The following is a 14,552-nucleotide window of genomic DNA, read 5'->3' as shown; positions in this document are numbered from 1 at the left end:
TGAGGCCCTGAATCATGATTTCTTAAGTGGTCACCAGTAGAGAAAGTGTGTGGGTTGTATCTGCTTTCAATCTGTCAGATATGTGTGCGGTGAGGGAGCAGGCATGTGTGTGGCTGGGGGAGATGGCTGAGACCATTCAAAGCAGATGCTCTTCTCATAATCGCGGTGGCATCGTTTTCTATAACAAGAGAGGCTGCCTCCAAATGGAGGGGAAAGGAGGAATTCTTCGGGTTGTTCAGGATACTGAGTGAAATTTGAAGAAGCATAGTGAGAAAATGGGCTTCCCAGGTGGCTTAGATGGTAAAGAATCTGCCTACAATGAGGGAGACCTGGGTTCGATCCCTGGGTCGGGAAGATCCCCTGGAGAAGGAAATAACAACCCAGTCCATTATTCCTACCTGGAGAATTCCATGGACAGAGAAGCCTGGTGGGCTACAGCCCATGGGGTCGCAAAGACACAGCTGTATTGAGGGAAGAGCCTGTTTTTATTCCAAATGAAGGTTTTTAGGAATGTACCAGGTAATGGCTCCTTTTCCTATTAACAGACATTTTTATTCATGGGAGCTCATCCACTGCATCCCATAAAATCTTTCTCTCGTGACTGGCAAATACAAGGAGGAAGAGATGTGCGGACAAAAGTTAAAGATGAATTCTCAGAATACTGTATTCTTTCCTTCTCTCAGAAGGTAAGCTGCATTTTTAAAAGTGAAGTTGAAACTCTTTCTTTCCTCCCACCTTCATCCCTAAAACTGAAACTGTATTCCATTTGACAATCTTCCAGTAATGTGACGCACACGTGACTCAGAGCTTTTCATCTGCCATGGCTACAGAATGAGCTCTACCTGACTGTGACAACTGTAAAAATGGCACTTGTGAAAATAACACCAAATCTGGAGATAATTAGTGAGCACAAATAGATAAACTTGATGATTTCTGTACTTACCTATGTGAGAAAAAACTCTTGGAAATCCAACAGTTTTTGCCCTAGCAACTGTAACGCTGATTCCAAACATGACAAATGAGTAAGTACCAGCTCGTTAAAAATAATTTGTTATTAAATTTCATACCCCTCCCACACGCTACTAAGAATAGCTAAGTTTCACTTAAAGAGAAAGGGGGAAAAAGAAAAAAACATGCATTCGAGGACACTGGCACACAGTCCCCCTTAGAAAATGAAACCGAACAGCACTGCTGCAGGAGCTGAAAGCGGGGTTTTGTTTCTCTCTCAACCACAGCCTGTTTGCAAATCTTCATTTCTACTTTTGTGGAATATGTTTGCTATTATATAAAACTGATTTCACAATTGAGACTCACACATGCATATCTCCAGATAGATGGTAACCCAGAAACAGACAATTCCTGAATACAGAATTTAGTGTCCATGATGCACACTCTTTTTACTAAATGGAGTTATGAGCTTCAATTATATCAAAGAATTATATCAAATGCATTCAATTATACAAAATATATATCAATACTGACACTTATCAATTATAGCAGAGGCTAGAGCTGGGTATCAGTACCTAGATAGGGTACCTAGATAGGTAACAATGCCAGGTTAGCATAGGCTAGAGCTGGGTATCAGAACCTAGATAGGGTACATAGATAGGTAACAATGGCAGGTTAGCATAGGCTAGAGCTGGGTATCAGTACCTAGATAGGGTACCTAGATAGGTAACAATGCCAGGTAGCAGCAATAATGGAAACAGTGGGTTTGGTTTTTAGACATGGGAGGTCTGAGACACATAACAGACAAAACAGAAATATGAAGCAATTGGTAATTAGACATACCAGGAGGATGTTGAAGCTAGAAATCTAAGTTGGAGATACTAATATAATCTGGGGAGTTGTCAGTATAAAGTGTAAAGTCATAAAGCTACAATGAGACAAGTATAGCTAGACAAGAGGTCTAGGATTGACTGAGATCTGAGAAACCCAATGCATAAGGGCTAGAAGTAGAGGAGAAACCAGCAAAGCAAAGAGAAGGACTAGCCAACAGGATGGGAGCTAACGCCAGAGGGAAGGAGAGACAGACAGAGGGAATAGTCCAAAATGTTATTGAGAGGGAAATGAGGATGAGAGTTAGGAAATTACTGCTATGTTATTTTCTTAACCCTTATAATATCTTACACACATATACCCAATTACCAAATTATTAATTATTTCTTTCCAAAGGAAGAAAAAGAATGAAGTATTAACATCAACAAAAATCTCATCAAAACCACTAATGTTTCTAACGAGACAATTTAAGAGAATACTGAGCTACATGGCTCAGGTGCCCTTGCAGACTTTTAAGTTCATGCTCAGTAGAGCCAATAAGAAAAGTTCACTATTGTTATAAATCTTCTATACTGGAACAATAATGTGCCAAGTGAAGAACTTTTCAAGTCAGTATTTCTCAAACCGTGTACCATGAAGCAGGAGAAACTGGCAGATTGAATGGAGCATAAGGTCAAAACTTTTTGCCAAGTGTTGCATATTTTCTTCTTAAATGTACATAATAGAAAATTGAAGTTCTGGTAAGTCCTCTAACAAGAGATCCATTTTACTTACACTAAGAAAAATTTACTTTGTCACATTTTTTGGCACAAATCTTAAGGGACTCTGATATTAATGAAGTATTTCCCAATTATGTTCTGTTTAACTCCACTTCATGCTTAATTATATCATGTATATTAATAATAATTGCTTTATTAAGCACTTTATATTAATCATTATGTTGACAATACTGCATTATCTCCTTTAATCCACACAATACTCTGATGATTTACAGAGCAGAAAACTGGGACTCCAAAGGCTTAAAGACTTTCCTAAAGTCACAAAGCTATTTAAGACACGATGTGATCCATAGTTTTCATAGACTGAGAGCCATGAACTAAGATCCCTGACTTAGCATTAGTATAGTCACCCTTTCTACCTTAATATATTTTTAATAGCTTACTTCTTTCTTAATCCTAAAAAATAAGTCTCTCTGTAATACCCTGAAATATAAATGTCTCTCAATATTCTCTCCAAGTGTTGGCTCAAAATCTATCTATTGCAGTAACACTTTCTTGCCTAAATCTGTCCCTCAAAGACAATGGCAAAAGCTCCCTAGTTTTTCTGGCAAAATCTAGATGGGTATTGTACTATCTTGAACATACAACCCATTATGGGATTCTGCAGATAGAAAATTGTCAAAGCAGTTTCTGAAATTCTTCTAAGTTAATGAAATATATCACAATAATTCTCAGAGAAATGCAAGGCAGAGATTACCTGTTCTTACCACAGCTAAGCCTTTATGAGTATGGTTTCTATAAGGCAAGTATCCATCAAATACAAATAAAAAGATTATAAATTAAGCATAAATAAGATTAAATGGGAAAACATTTTGGTTACTTTCCTGAGGTATATTTTCTGACCTAAAAAAAAAGCAAAAAAGAGAACTATATCTACCTTCGAATTTGTGAAAATTAAACAAAATATATTTAAAGTGCTTAACACGCAAATACTTATTTTCTTTCTGATGAACTTGAAAGAATAAGGTGTAAATTCTTATTAGTAAGTTATTACATCATTACACCAATTCCTTAACTGTAGTTTATATTAAACGTGCTATATGTATATAATACAAACCCACATTGTCAAGGAAGTGTACTCCAAACTACTGATTCAACTACACATTCAAAAGTCTCCATGTTGCTTGTATGTACATTATTCTCCCTTGCCTATAGGTGAGACTTGTTTCAAAATTTTAATTTCCACCATGGGAAAAATCAGTACCATGCCCCCCCTCAAAACAATCTCTAGCCCAAGTTCAACATAAATCACTTTTTTTAATATAAATTTATTTATTTTAATTGGAGGCTAATTTCTTTACATCCAACCAGTCCATTCTGAAGGAGATCAGCCCTGGGATTTCTTTGGGAGGAATGATGCTAAAGCTGAAACTCCAGTACTTTGGCCATCTTATGCGAAGAGTTGACTCATTGGAAAAGACTCTGATGCTGGGAGGGATTGGGGGCAGGAGGAGAAGGGGATGACAGAGGATGAGATGGCTGGATGGCATCACTGATTCGATGGACGTGAGTCTGGGTGAACTCCGGGAGTTGGTGATGGACAGGGAGGCCTGGCGTGCTGCGATTCATGGGGTCGCAGAGTCGGACACGACTGAGCGACTGAACTGAACTGAATTACTTTACAATATTGTATTGGTTTTGCCATACATCAACATGAATCCGCCATGGGTGTACACGTGTTCCCCATCCTGAACCACCCTCCCACTTCCCTCCCTGTACCATAAATCACTTTAGAACTAAATTTTGCCTGTCCTAGATAAGCCTCTTTTATCTTAGTGTTTTTAAAAAATCACTAAATTTCTCACAATTTTATCTAACCCAAAGGTTCATAGGGGCAACATAAATTTAAAACAGAGTTTCTTAACAATATAACCCTTTTGAACCTTACAATTCTTCTTTGTGGGGGATTATCCTGGGCATTGTAGGATGTTAAACAACATTTTTGCCTTTATTCACTAGATACCTCCCCTCACCCTAGTCAGTACAATCGGAAATGTCTAAGATGTTACCAAATATTCCCCGCGGGGAGGGAGGGAGGAAGCAAAACTGCCCACAGTTGAGAACCACAGTTCCACAGATCCACAGTTTCAGAGGATCTAAGAATTTAATGAATTCCTCTTCATAAAGTATACTTAAGGTTCCATGGGCCTTAAATTAGCTGAAACCAAAACCAATCTATCTCACTGGTAGATGTAAATGAAGTATGAGGAATGGACTAATTGTCTGAGAAAGACAAAATATTAAATTGAAAACATATTATGATTTATCTTCCTTGCAATCTGTATAAAGCTGCCTTTCATTAGAGAGTTAATACCGTGCATTATTTTAAATTTTCCATTTACACCTTCCATTGATGTGCCATTTCTTTCTTAGTCTTCCATACAACACTTCAAATTTCAGATTATCAAACTACCACCAATCACTCTGTATGAGTCACCGAGAAAGAAGGGACATGCTTCAAAGGAATACTATAATTACTTCCAATTTCAGATTAATATAACCCTGCCTTCTTCAATTAACTTTCAAGTTCGATACACATTCAATCCCGATGTCCTTCAGAGCAGTTCACATTTCTTACAATCAGTTTCAATTTTCCCACTTTATTTGTGAATACCTTTCGAAACTTCCAAGATTAATGAATCTAATGAGTTTTTTCTTGTTCTCTCTGCCTTCCACAACATTCAGTCTGAACCGAATTCAAATAATACTTCCCAGGCAACTTTTCTCAGATATGCCCTTTATACTCTCACTGGCATTATCTCAGCCCAGAATTTAAATTTAATGTCTTTTTGAGTGCATGCATCATCTAATCCCCAAGCCTATTCATCCTTTCACATGCTCTGCACTGATGAAGGGTACCAAATTTCAGAGCCAGAAATCTAAGACCTAAGCCAAACAACATCTCCCTCAAACTCTCACTTCCCCACCAACCAAATCCTATCAATTCTAGCTCCTAAACCTCTCCATGGTGGTTGAGTCGCTAAGTCGTGTCTGACTCTTGAGACCCCATGGACTGTAGCCTGCCAAGCTCCTCTATCCATGGGATTCTCCAGGCAAGAATACTGGAGTCGGTTGCCATTTCCTTCTGTAGGAGATCTTCCTAACCCAGGGATCGGACCCAGGTCTCCTGCATTTCAGGCAGACTCTTTACCGACTGAGGTAGGAGGGAACCCCCCTGGAATTCATCTTTTCTCACTCAGGTGTATTTCTCTTTGGTCTTCACCCACCACTCCTCCTCCTCCCCAGAGATTCCCGAAAAACCCTCTATTTAAAATAGGATCCTCTCTCTGTCTCGTATCTTGAAATTCTTTTTTCTTATGGTTTATTTCCTCAAGTAAAGTTCAAAATATGGCATTCATATTCATCATCTGCCCTCTCTCAGCCACCACATTTATTGGCCTGCCCCGGCATAAGCCCAACACTTTTTCTATAAAACGACCCTCTCAATAGCCATGAATTCTCCCACCTCCACATAAGAGATAATAGGAGGTTTTTGCTACCTGGAAGGCCCTTGACTGTTCTCCGTTTTTGAACTGTTCATTCTTTCAGATTAAACTTAAGTGTCACCAGCCTCAGAACCTTTCCTATCTTCTAGTGGCTTCTCTCATGTGAGCCTGTGGGTACTTCCATGGCTCTTAAAAGTGTCAGTTGCTCAGTCAGGTCTAACTCTTTGCAACCCCATGGACAATAGCCTGCTAGTCTCCTCTGTCCACGGAATTTTCCAGGCAAGAATACAGGGGTGGGGGGTGGGGCAGGGATGGGGGTTGCCATTCCGTCCTCCAGGAGATTTTCCTGACCCAGGGATCAAACCCAGAGTTCTTTACCCAAGAATGCAGGTGCATTCTTTACCATCTGAGCTACCAGGGAAGCTCAAAGTAAAAGTGCTAGTCGATGAGTCAAGTTTGATTCTATGCGGCTCCATGGACTGTAGCCCACCAGGCTCCTCTGTCCAGGGAATTCTCCAATCAAGAATACTGGAGTGGGTAGCCAGTCTCTCTTCCAGGGGATCTTCCTGACCAAGGGATCGAACCAGGCCTCCTGCATTGAAGGCAGATACTTTACCATCTGAACCACCAGGGAAGCTCTTAAAGCACTCCATTAAATTCTCTTCCCCGTCTCTCCCACAAGACTGTGATTTTCACGGATCGTGAACTTCATGAATTCAGAGACAGAATTCTGTTCATTTCTGGCTAAGTACTTAAAATACAGGCACTAAAATACCACTAGGAAGAAAAGACTAATCTTCAGCCTCTTCTAAAAATCTACTCTACCATCACCTAGAATCCTATCTAAGGGGCCATTTTTGACCACAACATTTACTCCCTCTCATTCCCACTAAATCCTAGGGCTCTCCAGGCTTTATCTTGAATTAATTTTAGTTACATCTCCATTTCCATCTTTCAGTCATTTCCTATTGCATCCTGTTCTGACTTTAGTCAAACAAGTCTAACACAACAGGACAAGTTTACCCTCACTCCAGAGCTAAATATATTCTATTCCTTCAGCCTCAAATGCCCAGAAATTGTCACATATTTAACTCTTAAAGGTCAAATTCCAGGAAACTCCCATAGGATAACGCCATGTCCCTGAAACACTTTAGAGATCCAGTAGCTCCTACAAATATCGAGCCATCCCATTACTCATCCACTTATATCCATTACTGACATTAATATACTTTGTGTGTTTGTCTCACTGCCTTCAAAGTTACCTTTGAGGACTATTTTCCCTTCATAAACATTATTTATATACAGCTGACCCTTGAACAACACTGAACATATAGTATTGTTCAGTTCAGTTGCTCAGTCATGTCGGACTCTTTGTGGCCCCATGGACTGCAGCACACCAGGCCTCCCTGTCCATCACCAACTCCCAGAGTTGACACAAACTCATGTCCATTGAGTCAGTGATGCCATCCAACCATCTCATCCTCTGTCATCCCCTTTTCCTCCTGCCTTTAATCTTTCCCAGCATCAGGGTCTTTTCAAATGAGTCAGCTGTTTGCATCAGGTGGCCAAAGTATCACATGTTAATTTCCTGGGTTTTTTTTTTTTTTTTTTTTTACAACTTAAGCCTCATTTAATTTTATTTTTCTAATCACTCATAATTTATTTCTTATATTTTATAATTTTATTTTTCCTTTGTATTATAATTATTATCTACCTCTCTTTTTATAATCTAAGTGTCAAAATGAATGTGGCAGTTACCATATTAAAACGCAATAACTATATATTACTTTCCTTTAGTATGCAAAATACTTGGACGGTACGGAAATTGCATTCTGAGGTATATCTATGCCATTTTGGCTTTGATGCCTGGGAAAAGTTGCTCCAAAAATTGATATTTTTCTAGTCATTCCCTATATCTCCCCTTTATGATATATTTTTTTAGGTTAACAAAATTTTTTTAGGTTAAGCCAGGTTTCTTAAAATGTAAGTACTCCAGAAGGAATAATAAATCGAGATGCCTATTTACTAATTTAGTAAAGAGCCTGACAGCTGATTTAGAATAAAGCTGATGGTGTCTAGTTCTCTGATGGACCCGGAGGGTTTCTAAGACAATAGGCATATACCCAGAGGTAGTTGTGGGAATCAGTAGGAGTGGGTTGAAGAAAAAATGTTTTTTGTCCAGGGCTGGTATCACATTTTATATTTTCCCCATGCTCATCTGCATTATCTACATTTTGGAAAATCTGTTGATTGTATACTAAAAGATTCTTTTTGTTACATGGTAAATTTATTCTATTGCTATTAATTTAGATGGAGAGAATAATATAGTAAAATAGTAGAATTTCATGAGGAAGACTTGGATTTATACCCAAGATTTATGTAAGTCAGAGAATAATGACCATTTTAAAATTACTACTGCATCCTGTACTGTAGTAGTATGCATTTAGTGAAAAAACTCCACATGTAAATGGACCCTCATAGTTTGAGCTTATGCTGCTCAAAGGTCAACTATACTGGGGATTTTGCTGAATATCTGTATAAGATGAAGTAAAAATATCCTATATTCTTAGGATAATAATGCTAAGAATAATATCTTCTCTTTGAAAGGTTCCCATTGATTTATCCCCTAGGATAGAGATTCTCAAAGCAGAGTCTCCACACCATCAGTATCTACATTACCGTAGAACTTGTTAGAAATAAAAGTCCTCAAACCCTACTCCATACCTAATGAATCAGCAACTCTGGGGTTAGGAGTCCTGGACAGGTGATTCTGACGCATGCGAGTTATTGAGAGTCACTGCCCTAGAAATATACCAAAGTTAAAACTACAGCTTAACTGAAACTATAGCTTCAACTAGTTAAGCTACTTCTCTGAAAAAGGAAGTTCAACGGAAACATAATTCCTCTAGCCTCACCCAACTAGAATTAAAGACAAACAAAAGCACAAAGAAACTCAGAGTTAAGTGAAAATCCTGGAACTACTGCCAATGATTTTCAAGTGTTGACTGAAAAACCTCAGTGTGCTTCACTGGGCTTGGGTGGGCTTAAGAGAGCACCGTGAAAAGGCATTCAATTTCCTGCTGTCACTGCTCACTAAATTTGGCTCTTAGGATGTCTTGCTCCAGGGATCTAAAGAACAGGCAAGATTCTTGAGTTCACTAGTTAACACTTCATGAGCACAAACATTCCATGGGATCCAGAAGAGAACACCCAAACATAAAAACACATATGTCCACAGAACGGAATGTTTCAAGAAGCACAAGAGTGATTTCTTCTGTAAATTTTCTGAAAAGCCAGCCACTGCCACTTTAAAGTGATGGCACCCCACTCCAGTACTCTTGCCTGGAAAACCCCATGGACGGAGGAGCCTGGTGGGCTGCAGTCCATGGGGTCCCAAGGAGTTGGACACGACTGAGCGACTTTACTTTCACTTTTCACTTCCATGCATTGGAGAAGGAAATGGCAACACACTCCAGTGTTCTTGCCTGGAGAATCCCAGGGACAGGGAAGCCTGGTGGGCTGCTGTCTATGGGGTCACACAGAGTCGGACGTGACTGAAGTGACTTAGCAGCAGCAGCAGCCACTTTAAAGGAATGAATGCTATTCAGAAAGTTAAAATAAGTTAACTTTGTTACAGTCATCTTATAATTTCCTCATAGTTTCATGCATTTCTGTTGTATGTCTCTGAAGAAGAACACAACATTTCTGTTGTATCACTCAAAGAAGTAATTGATGAGAAACTAGCCTAAATGTTTTTTTTTTTTAATCACCTAATCTCTAATTTGTTTTCCCCAATTAACAAGGAGGTCTGGATTAAGTAACATTGGAATAATACATCTGGTGAAAGATTAAATGAGCATGACTCTGCTGCTAAGTCACTTCAGTCGTGTCCGACTCTGTGTGACCCCATAGACGGCAGCCCACCAGGCTCCCCCATCCCTGGGGTTCTCCAGGCAAGAACACTGGAGTGGGTTGCCATTTCCTTCTCCAATGCATGAAAGTGAAAAGTGAAAGTGAAGTCGCTCAGTCGAGTCCGACTCTTCGAGACCCTATGGACTGCAGCCTACCAGGCTCCTCCGCCCATGGGATTTTCCAGGCAAGAGTACTGGAGTGGGGTGCCATTGCCTTCTCCGGAGCATGACTCTAAAACCACCTTTTTAGAAAATCCTACACACAAAATTATAATACCAAAATAGCTTCCATAAAAATAGCTATGTATATTAGACTTGTAACACACCACCAGCAAACATCAACACAGACCAAATTGTTGAAAATAGGCACAAAATATGGATTAAAAAAATGTGGAAAGTGGCTCCACAGACAAATTGCCACTGGTAAATTTCCTTCTTTATTTCTAAATGTGAAATTCTAATTCTAAATGTGAATTCTATTCTAAATGTGAAATAATGTGAACATACTGGGGTCTGCTAATTAAAAGAAGGTAGTTGTCCTTAAAATTTTAAGTATATCTCTTATTTTATTCAAGTTACTAATTCTCAAGTAGAATAATAGGCTAAAATATAGATAAAGTATCAATTTAGTAAAGAAAATAACTCACTGAAATAAGAAAAGGTTAAAGCTAGGAGAAATTAAATGTTATTTTTTTTAACTTTTTATTTTATACTGGAGTATAGGATAGCTCAGTTATAAAAAATGTCAGTTGTAAAAAATGAGTAAGTCTAGAGATCTGCTGGTACATTATGCCTACGGTGATGATTGAGTCACTCAGTTGTGTTGAACTCTTTGAGACCCCATGAACTGTAGCCTGCCAGGTTCCTCTGTCCACGCCTATAGTTAACACTGTCTTGGGGCTTCCTTGGTGGCTCAGTGGTAAAGAATCCTTCTGTCAATGCACAAGGCACAGGTTCAATCCCTGGGTTGGGAAGATCCCCTGGAGGAATCATGGCAACCCACTCCAGTATTCTTGCCTGGGAAATCCCATGGAGAGAAGAGCCTGCCATTCTAGAGTCCGTATGTTCACAAAGGGTTGGACATGACTGTGCGACTGAACACACATGCATGCATGGAAGCATTTAATCATCTGATCAAAGCAAGCTACTTTGAATTCAAAACCATATAAAACCTTAAGAACAAAAACTAAACCATCAATTCATTTGTGAGGGTGAAATCTAAATGCAAAGACACAAGCTGTGCCAGCCAGCAGCCTGTCAGATGGGGGGCGGATGCAGAGGAGGGGAGGCCTGACGTGCACAGACACAGAAGCACCCCAACCTTCAGAGGTCAATATGCCTCCCTTCCGACACCTTACTGTGAAATACACTAAAGCTTCAAATCACTGAACGTGTTTCAGGAGATAAGCTTACCAAAACGGTTTATGAGTCTAATAAAATGTAACATTAATCCCAACAGCTAGTTTTATTAGTAGATTTAAAATCTACCAAACGTAGAATTTTATCTAAAAATATGCTTAAAATACCATATCAAAGATATGGTTAAATATCTTAAAATATGCTTAAAATACCAAACATAATCTCTCTACATCCTGACTTATTTTGTCTGATAATCCTATCACATCTGTTACCCTTATATTTCTATTCATTACTGTCCTCTCTATTAGAATTTATGCCTAAGGTGGGCAAGACTTTGTCCTTTTAACCACAAAACTAGATCCTGAATCCCTAGAACAGTGCCATGGCCATAGTAAGAACTCAATAAATACTTGTTAAACTCATTCATTTATCCATCCATTTACTGAATCAAATTACCTGGTATTGAGCCTGTCCTAAAATACTGATAATTTTTCAACCTTGATGAAGAGAAGTGAAAGCAGTTTGGTTATAAACTCTTGCCAAGCTGAATCAGATGTTTTGCAGACTCTGTGGGTTTGTTTTCCAATGCTGTTGTTTGGGAATAGGGTTTGCATTGGTGGGGGAAAAAGCAGGGAGATAAGTACATTTTGTTATATGAATTTGGATGCAGTGTTTCTGAAACAATCTATTCTAAGGGGGTTGCAGATATTTTTGTCTGGAAGAGTTGCTTATAAGAGATGCACAGCTTAGATTTAAAAGATATTGAACAGATAGAAAAGGGACAACTTTTGCTCATGTTGTAGGAGAATGTACAGAACAAGTGAGTGGAGTTAGTTGTGGCCAACACTGGCCCAGACTGTGACTACCACACAAACAGGGTTATTTACGATTTATCCCAAGCCAGGACACACAGTGATGCTTGACTGTCTAAACTGATTTGAATACACAACTGGGTCCAGAGGCCAAGTCCGTGATGTTTACCTTGCGGGCATGACATTCCCACTGCCCTTACTCCAAAGTAGTTCCTAAGGCAAAAAATCAGCCTAACATTTCTGGAAGGCGCTACAGAAAAGAGATTTTGGAATTCAAACAAAATTCCCTCTTCTTGTTGAAGTTTAAAATAAGGAAAAAAGACCATAATCTCTGATTAAATGCATTAACAACTCCTACATTTCCATTCAGATGCTCCACTATCACACCCAATGCAATGTGTTAGAACTTCATTTTCATCTTGTCCCCAAACTGCCTGCCTTTCTGCTAATAGCTGCACAAGCTCAAATACCGGTCCTTCTTTTTCTTTCACTCTAATCAACCCCCATCATGTCTACTTCAAATATCTACTCCTCATTTACATTTCCACTATTTTCAGCAGTTGGCATCCTTATGAAGCAGCCATGTACGCTAAGTCGCTTCAGTCATGTCTGCCTCTTTGTCACCCTATGGACTGCAGCCCACCAGGCTTCTCTGTCCATGGGATTCTCCAGGCAAGAATACTGGAGTGGGTTGCCATGCCCTTCTCCATGGGATCTTCCTGACCCAACCTGTGCCTCTTAAGTCTCCTGCATTGGCAGGTGGGTTCTTTACCACTAGCGCCACCCGGGAAGCCCCAAAACACCCATAACCACTGAACTACCAGGGAAGTCCCAGAAGCAGAGATTCAGAAACATGGGGTAATGGTGTAGTACATAAAATGGACTGACTGAGAACTGACTAGCCTGGAGGCTGGGAGAGATGTCAGGAAACTGTTGCAGTTCATGTGTGTTCTGCAGCAATGTCCTGACACCTCCCCCAAACTCCATGCTGGTCAGTTCACAGTCAATCCACTTTACATTCTACTTCATTACCCAATCTTTCTAAATCTCTGCTTCTGGGACTTCCCTGGTGGTCCAGTGGTTAAGAGTCCATGATTCCAACACAGGGGGCATGGATTCAATCCTTGACTGCGGAAATATTAACAGGGTCCCACATATCAAGTGGCATGCCCCAATTTTTTAATTAAATACATAAATCTCTGCTTCTGACATCGTAACCTTCTGCACCAAGCTTTTGTTAATAATCCCACTGAGAGAGAGTTCAAACTTTCCCAGCCACAATACTCGAAGTACCACTCAAGCTAGCCCCAATGGACTTGTCATCCTGCCTCCAATCAGTCAACCTAGACTTATTTAACTTATATGCAGAGTATATCATGAGAAACACTGGGCTGGAAGAAGAACAAGCTGGAATCAAGATTGCTGGGAGAAATAGCAGTAACCTCAGAAATGCAGATGACACCACCCTTATGGCAGAAGGTGAAGAGGAACTAAAAAGTCTCTTGATGAAAGTGAAAGAGGAGAGTGAAAAAGTTGGCTTAAAGCTCAACATTCAGAAAATGAAGATCATGGCATCTGGTCCCATCACTTCATGGGAAATAGATGGGGAAACAGTGGAAACAGTGTCAGACTTTATTTTTCTGGGCTCCAAAATCACTGCAGATGGTGACCGCAGCCATGAAATTAAGACGCTTACTCATTGGAAGGAAAGTTATGACCAACCTAGATAGCATATTAAAAAGCAGAGACATTACTTTGCCAACAAAGGTCCATCTAGTCAAGGCTATGGTTTTTCCAGTGGTCATGTATGGATGTGAGAGTTGGACTGTGAAGAAAGCTGAGCACCGAAGAATTGATGCTTTTGAACTGTAGTGTTGGAGAAGACTCCTGAGAGTCCCTTGGACTGCAAGGAGATCCAACCAGTCCATTCTGAAGGAGATCAGCCCTGGGATTTCTTTGGAAGGAATGATGCTGAAGCTGAAACTCCAGTACTTTGGCCACCTCACGAGAAGTGTTGACTCATTGGAAAACACTCTGATGCTGGGAGGGATTGGGGGCAGGAGGAGAAGGGGACGACAGAGGATGAGATGGCTGGATGGCATCACCGACTCGATGGACGTGAGTTTGAGTGAACTCCAGGAGTTGGTGATGGACAGGGAGGCCTGGCGTGCTGCGATTCATGGGGTCGCAGAGAGTCGGACACGACTGAGCAACTGAACTGAACTGAGACTAGAAATTCATGCCTCACACCCCCAACCTCTCCCTGCAAATAAGTATAGGCCTCAAGAGTGGATGTCTTACTTAACTTTACTCATTCTTTTGCATCTAAAAGGCTCTCTGAAATGATGGATTAGAACTCCTCTCTGCCTTTAGATTAACAAACCTTCCCGTAGCCTTCTCCCACCTGTCTTATCTTCCAGATCCACACTCAAGCCTTGTTATCTCCCCTGCTATCTTTATTAAACC

At 40.0% G+C, this 14,552-nt stretch overlaps 1 protein-coding gene across 15 annotated transcripts in view; it reads right to left on the bottom strand.

Annotated features, from left to right (window-relative positions):
- LMO7 (LIM domain 7) overlaps positions 1–14,552 on the bottom strand; it is a 219,234-nt gene that overhangs the window by 74,933 nt on the left and 129,749 nt on the right. The gene's annotated exons all lie outside the window — the stretch shown is intronic.

The sequence above is a fragment of the Bos indicus genome, chromosome 12, assembly GCF_029378745.1.
Source record: "Bos indicus isolate NIAB-ARS_2022 breed Sahiwal x Tharparkar chromosome 12, NIAB-ARS_B.indTharparkar_mat_pri_1.0, whole genome shotgun sequence".
NCBI classification, from domain to species: Eukaryota; Metazoa; Chordata; class Mammalia; order Artiodactyla; family Bovidae; genus Bos; species Bos indicus.
This window is presented reverse-complemented; position numbering and strand designations above follow the sequence as displayed.